General features: G+C 42.0%; 1 long non-coding RNA gene across 1 annotated transcript; it reads right to left on the reverse strand.

Annotated features, from left to right (window-relative positions):
* Positions 1-3584: 3584 nt before the first annotated feature.
* Positions 3585-5966, reverse strand: LOC105464507 (uncharacterized). The gene is made up of 3 exons (XR_976842.2): positions 5865-5966; positions 5593-5703; positions 3585-4779 (listed from the first exon to the last, which is right to left on the reverse strand). It is a non-coding gene; the product is annotated as an uncharacterized lncRNA (long non-coding RNA).
* Positions 5967-6005: the final 39 nt, after the last annotated feature.

A 6005-nucleotide genomic window follows, 5' to 3' on the forward strand; every position in this document is an offset into this window, starting at 1 on the left:
TCCTGCCTCAGCCTCCTGAGTGACTGGGATTACAGGCATGCGCCACTACGCCTGGCTAAGTTTTGTATTCTTAGTAGAGACGGGATTTCACCATGTTGGCTAGACTGGTCTTAAACTCTTGACCTCGTGATCTGCCCACCTCGGCCTCCCAAAGTGCTGGGAACCACCATGCCCGGCCCCCTTGGTCATCCTTAACTTGTGGGATCCCTCCAGTCACATGACTTTCTTCTTCCTGTGTGTCTTCAGTTGTTTTATCTCTAGAGCTGTCTCCATGTCCACACTCTCCCCATTTTATAAGGACATCGGTCATATTGGATTATAGTCCACCCATAAGACCTTATTTTAGTTTGATTACCCCTGTAAAGACCCTATTTCCAAATAAGGTCATATTCTGAGGTACTGGGGATTAGAACTTTTGCATATCTTTTTGGGAGACACAACCCAATCTCATAACAGACGGTGTCAGTACAGGGCAGGACCCAGCCCAGCTTGGAAGTGGGCTATATTCAGTGGGGCAGGGGGAGGGGAGCAACGATGTAAATACACTGACCACAATAGTGTAGTCTGGCACAGCTAAGGAGGGAGGTACAGATACAGACAGAGAGAAAGCTAGAAAGAACCCTGTGGTGTTGGATTGGAATTGGCAGTATAAGTGTGAACTCATGGTTTTCAAAATGATAGATATAGAAATAAATATAGCTGGTCGCACGTGGTGGCTCACGTCTGTAATCCCAGCGCTTTGGGAGGCCAAGCCAGGTGGATCACTTGAAGTCAGGAGTTCAAGACCAGCCTGACCAACATTGTGAAACCCCATCTCTACTAAAAAAAAGAAAAAAAAATTAGGAGGACGTGGTGGTGCACACCTGTAATCCCAGCTACTTGGAAGGCTGAGGCAGGAGAATCACTTGACCGGGAGGTGGAAGTTGCAGTTAGCCGAGATCACACCAGTGCACTCCAGCCTGAGCAACAAGAGCAACACTCTGTCTCAAGAAAATGGAAAAAAGAAAAAGAAAAAAGAAAATATAGCTGTAAATACAGTACATGCATTTGTTCATTCATTCTCTGGCTCTGTCCAATGAGAGACCAGGGGGCAGTGACACCTGAGCAGCAGGGAACAAGGTCACCTTGTGTGTATATCTTGGCTCTAAATACCATTCTCTACTATGAGGAACCCGAACCCGTTGGAGAAAATTCCCAAGTCCAAGCCCAGGGCAAAGCAAGCAGGAGAGGGGATGAGCATTTCATGTTGCCTGAAAGGCAGGGAGGTCTTAAAGAATGATGGGGATCATTGGAAAGGACACAGGAGCCCATTTGAAGGAGCTGTCACTGGCCAAAGTTGGCATGATTTGAGCATTAAAATAAATCATGATAGGAACTGACTATAAGCCATTTAATAAAATAGAAATCCATGAGTCCACACTGGTTAAATAAGTGAAAAAAGAAAACAAGAAGGAAAACAAGCTCTTCCTTAGGTAGAATGCCAACTATTAAATGCTAAAGGAATGGTGACATTTTATTTATTTAATAAAGGCAACTTTTATTTTAGATTCAAGGGTTATACGTGCAGGTTTGTTATGTGAGTATATCTCATGATAATTCATGTCCCAAACCGCATGGTAAGTGTAGTACCTGGTAGTTAATTTTTCAATCCTTGCCTCTCTCCCTCACCCCTCTAAGTAGTTTCCTGTGTCTTTTGTTGCCGTCTTTATGTCCATTAGCACCCACTGTTTAGCTCCCACTTATAAGTGAAAATATACAGTATTTGTTCCTGCATTAATTTGCTTAGGATAATGGCTTCCAGCTGCATCTATGCTGCTTCAAAGGACGTATTTCATTCATTTTATGGCTGTGTGGTATTTCATGGGTGTATATGTACCACATTTCCTTTGTCCAGTCCACTGTTAATGGGCAACCAGGTTGATTCCATGTCTTTGCTATTGTGAATAGTGCTGCAATGAACATATGAGCACAGGTGTTTTTTTGGATATAAACCCAGTAATTGGACTGTTGGGTCAAATGGTCGTTCTGTTTTAAGTTTTTTGAGAAATCTCCAAACTGCTTTCCACAATGTCTGAACTAATTCTTATCAATAGTATATAAGCATCTTCTTTTCTTAGCAGCCTCACCAGCCTCTATTGCTTTTTGACTTTTTAATAACAGTCATTCTGACTGGCGTGAGATAGTATCTTATTGTGGTTTTGATTTGCATCTCTCTGATGATTAGTGATATTGAGCATTTTTCATATCTGTTGGCTGCTTTTATGTCTTCTTTGGAGAAGTGTCTGTTCATTTCTTTTGCCCACTTTTTATTGGGGTTATTTTATTATTATTATTATTATTATTGTTGTTGTTGTTGTTGTTGTTGTTGTTTGCTTGTTGAATTCTTTAAGCTCTGTACAGATTCTGGATATTAGACCTTTGTTGCATGCATAGTTTGTGAGTATTTTCTCCCATTCCGTAGGTTGTCTGTTTACTCTGTTGATAGTTTCCTTTGTTGCACAGAAGCTTTTTAGTTTAATTAGGACCTGCTTGTCAATTTTTGTTTTTATTGCAAATGCTTTCAGGAACTTAGTCATAAATTTTTCCCCAAGACTGATGTCTAGAATGGTGTTTCCTAGGTTTTCTTCCAAGATTCTTATAATTTGAGATCTTACATTTAAACTTTTAATCCATGAGTTAATTTTTGCATATAGTGAAATTTTTGCATTCATTCTTTTATGTATGGCTGGCCAGTTATCATGGCACCATTTATTGAATAGGGAGTGTTTCCCCCATTGCTTATTTCCGTCAGCTTTGTTGAAGATCAGATGGCCGTGGGTACTCAGCTTTATTTCTGTGTTCCATTGGTCTATGTGTCTGTTTTTGTACCAGTGTCGTGCTGTTTTGATTACTGTAGTCTTAGTATAGTTTGAATTTGGGTCATGTGATGCCTCAGGCTTTGTTCTTTTGGCTCAGGATTATTTTGGCTATTTGAGCTTTTTTTTTGGTTCCATATGAATTTTAGAATAGTTTTTCTAATTCTGTGAACAATGACAGTAGTAGTTTGACAGGAATAGCATTGAGTCTGTGGATTGCTTTGGGTAGTATGGCCATTGTAATGATACTGATTCTTCCAATCCATGAGCATGGAATGTTTTTCCAATTGTCTGTGCCATCTGTGATGTCTTTCAGCAGTGCTTTGTGATTCTTCTTGTAGAGATCTTTTATGACCTTGCTTAGCTAGGCATTCATAAGTATTTTATTTGTGTGTGTGTGTGACTATTGCAAATGAGATTGCATTCTTGATTTGGCTCTCAGCTTGAACTTTACGGGTGTATAGAAATACTACGGATTTGTGCACATTGATTTTGTTTCCAACTTTACAGAAGTTGTTAATCAGTTCCAGGGGACTTTTGGTGGAGTCTTTAGGGTTTTCTAGGTACAAAATCATATCACCAAAGAAGAGACAAAGTTTGACTTCTTCTTTTCCTGTTTGGATGTCTTTTATTCCTTTCTCTTGTCAGATTGCTCTGGCTAAGACTTCTAAATGACAGAATTTTTAAAAATCACCATTTGGCAATGATCACCATGGTAATGTTTAATTAAATTAAGGAACATCATTGCATATTGAAATTATACAGGTGTGGGAGTGGGATGAGAAAGCTTAAAAGTATCTCCCTACCAAATGCTTATAAATTACGATGTGGAAGGGGAAGTAACTTTACAATAGAGAAACTTGACTGAGGTCAAGTTAATCAAATGATCAGAGTGAACAACATGAGTGATGGGACAGATTGACAATGAAAGCTGATAGGACTCATCAAGAATAATCCAGCATCACTTCTATGTTATTTTGGCCAAAAAAGCATAACCTCGGTCTAATCATCAGACAGAGCCAAATTGAGGGACATTATTCAAAACAACTAGCCTGCAGTCTTCGAGATGTCAAGGAAAAAACAAGGCATCTGTTTCAAACTGGAGACCCGAAAGACACGGTAACTAAGAGCCATGCACGGTCCCAGATGGATCCTTTGCTAGAAAATACATTTATTGAGACACTTAGTGAAACTCAAAGGGGGTTTCCACACAAAGGGTATGTGAGAGTTCTTTGTACCGTTCCTTTAACACTCTGTATTTTGAAATAGTTTCAGAATAAAAATGGAAATGGAAAAAAATGCAATGTTAACATATACGAGTTACTACTTTCAACAAGTTAGCTTCCTTTTCATGCCTCAATTTCTTCACTTGTACGGTGAAGACAGTAACAGCTACATAAAGGTTACTGGGAAGAGATGGAGAAGCACCGAGCCCAGGGTCTGCTCACAGCATAAATGCTCAAGCCCTGGTCATTATGAGTACTACGTTCTTGCCAACATTTTCTTGGGTTTCTTAGTCTCTAAAAGATTGTCAGTTGCAAGAAACGGTATTTTACATACCACTGAGGGAGAAAACAAACAAACAAACAAAAACATTCAATGAATTCCTGACAATGTGATTCTTCTCGCTTAGAGCTTTTAATACTTATTGAGAGAACTCTGTTAGACTTATTCAAATGTAGATTTTTATCCTCTGCTGCTCTATGACAACTTTTAAAAGGAGAGGATCAGTCAAGTGAATTGGCTGAGGTGTTCCTAAGGCTCCTTCACATTTTGGGTCTGGTGTCCGGAGTCATTCTGGGTCAGAGTCTCGGGGTCTTCGTTTCTCCACCAGTCAGCATCCTCTGTGCTCCTGAGGGCATCCAGGCCTGCAGCCTGCCAGTCCCACAGAGGAGCTCAGGAAAGACAGGCAGAGTGGGGACACCTGGGAGAAAAGAGAAGCTGGGATGTCGCTTTAATTCCATCCTCTTCAGCCCTGGAGAATCCCCTGCAGGGTTTTTCTGTGCCAGGCAGAGACATCACACTGGCTGGAGTGCCCGAGAGAACCACCCATGCCTTCCTCTACCCTGGGCTTTCTCTGCTAGGGTGAGGCCCTGCCAGCTCTTCCTGGCCAACCCTGCCCTTCCTGGTAGGAGGAAAGCAAAGAACAATCAAGCCAGAATTCTAGTGGCTTTGAGGCAGGTTCCCGCCCCTCCATTTCCTCGATTCCCCTCATTCTTGGCCTCCATTCCCCTCATTCCTGTCTGTTGCCCTTTCCCCTGGGAGATAGCCCCATGTAGGAGAAATCTGACTGCATTGTGTTGTGTCTTGGCACTGTGACTCATTCTGTCTTTATTCAAACTTTTCCTATTTGGTTCACCATGAATAGTTTCTGCATTAATTGAGATTTTTTTAAACCATATTGCATTAAAATATTACTTATATCGATTACGGAATTTTGAGATGCCTATTTAAATTTTGAGCCCGAGAGAGTGCCTCACTCATCTGACCTTAATTCTGCTAGCCCTGCTGTGCTCAGGGAGCCATTCATTCATTCATTCATTCATTCACACACAGTCACTAAAGGTCTCCTCTGTACCAGGCCATGTGCTAGGTATTTGGGAGGGAAATGCAAGCCAGACTCAAGCCAGCACTGAAGATAGTGTCGGAGGAAAGACAGCCATGAACATGCATGACCATATGACACATGGTGGGGTGGGACGGCAGGGCAAAGAGGACATGGGGGAAATCAACATACCACCAGCTACCACTTGTAAGGGGTTCTCCTCTGGCCAGCTCGGAGCTAAGGTCTTCCTGCACACAGTCTCGCTGGATCCCCTCAACACTCCTTCCAGGTTTGTAGATGCTTCTGCAAAAGTAACAGACAGATGGATGTCCCAAGGCTTGGGGAAGTAACACGCAGATGATTTGCGTAAGGACACACTTTAAGAAGCAGTGGACTTGGAAGTCCAACCCAGATCTGCCTGGCTCTGGGCTCAAACCAGCTGTGGTTATTGCAGCCATTTCTACCTGCATCGCCATCGAGGAGTCAGGGAAGGCTGCATGGAGGAGGCCCTGTGTCAGCTGAGGCTTGAAGGAGGCCTAGAAGTTTGTAAGAAGATAAGGTGGAGTAGAAGGCCTTCTGGAAGTAAGAAAAGTCACGTGCACTAT

The sequence above is a fragment of the Macaca nemestrina genome, chromosome 15 (assembly GCF_043159975.1).
Source record: "Macaca nemestrina isolate mMacNem1 chromosome 15, mMacNem.hap1, whole genome shotgun sequence".
NCBI classification, from domain to species: Eukaryota; Metazoa; Chordata; class Mammalia; order Primates; family Cercopithecidae; genus Macaca; species Macaca nemestrina.